Raw genomic sequence first — 1,488 nt, 5'->3', positions numbered from 1 at the left:
TCTCGAAAAACTCTTTAGTCGGGACACTCGTAAGTCAAGGCCCCACTGTATTGTCTTTTTTTTCTCTATGTCATTTATTTCTGCTCTAATCGTTATTATTTCCTTCCTTTTACTTACTCTGGGCTTTTCTTGTTTTTCTCTTTCTAGTTCAAGTTGCAGGGTTAAATAGTTTATTGTTGATTTTTCTTGTGTTTTGTTGTTGTTGTTGTTTTGTGTTTGAGTGTGTGTGTTTTGGTTTTTTGTTGTTTTGTGGGGGGGGTTGTTTGTTTGTTTGTTTTGAGGTAGGCTTGTAGTGCTATGAACTTCCCTCTCAGGGCTGCTTTTGCTGTGTCCCAGAGATCTTGGGTTGTTGTGTGTTCATTTTAATTTGTTTCCAGGAAGTTTTTTATTTCTTTCTTGATCTTGTTGGTAACCCATTCATTGTTTAATAACAGGCTATTTAGCCTCCATGTTTTTGAATGTTTTTGGGTGTTTTTACTGTAGTTGATTCCTAATTTCATTCCCCTGTGATCTGAGAAGATGCTTGATAAGATTTCAATCTTCTAGAACTTGTAGAGACTTGTTTTGTGTCCTAATATGTGGTCTATCTTTGTGAATGATCCATGTGCACTTGAGAAGAATGTATATTCTGTAGCTTTGGGGTGATATGTCTATAAATGTCAATTAAATCCATTTGATCCAGTGTGTCCTTTAGAGTCACAGTTTCCTTGTTAATTTTTTGTCTGGAAAATCTATCCAGTGAAGTCAGCAGGGTGTTAAAGTCCCCTACTATGATCTTATTGTTTTTTAATCTCTACTCTAAAGTCCTCTAGAAGTTTTTAAATATATTTAGGTGCTCTTATGTTGGGTGCATATATGTTTACCAGGGTTATATCCGCTTGTTGGATTGACCCCTTTAGTATTATGTAGTGACCTTTGTTGTCTCTTGTGATGGCCTTCATTTCAAAGTCTATTTTGTCAGATATGAGTATTGCTACTCCAGTTTTTTTATTTTCCACTTGCATGGAAAAATTTTTTCCAACCCTTCACTGTCATCCTGTGTGTGTCTTTTGTTCTGTGGTGGGTCTTTTGTAGACAGCATATAGTTGTGTCATGTTTTTGTATCCATTCAGCATCCCTTTGTCTTTTGATTGGAGCATTTAATCCGTTTACATTTAAGGTTATTATTGATAGGTATTTGTTTATTGCCATTTTAATTCTATATGTCTAGGTTTTCCTCTTGATTTCTTATTCTCATCACAGCAGTTCCTTTAGCATTTCTTGGTGGTGATATATTCATTTAGCCTTTTTTTTTTTTGTCCAGGAAACTCTTTATTTGACTGTCTATTTTAATTATAGCCTTGCTGGATATTGTAATCTTGGTTTCAGATCCTTGCTTTCCATTACCTTGAGTACTTCATGCCATTCCCTCTGGCCTGTAGAGTTTCTGATGAGAAATCAGGTGTTAGCCTTATGGAAACTCCTTTGTAGGTAACAGTGTGCTTTTCT

This window comes from Myotis lucifugus, unplaced genomic scaffold (genome assembly GCF_000147115.1).
Source record: "Myotis lucifugus unplaced genomic scaffold, Myoluc2.0 scaffold_21, whole genome shotgun sequence".
Lineage (NCBI taxonomy): Eukaryota > Metazoa > Chordata > Mammalia > Chiroptera > Vespertilionidae > Myotis > Myotis lucifugus.
This window is presented reverse-complemented; position numbering follows the sequence as displayed.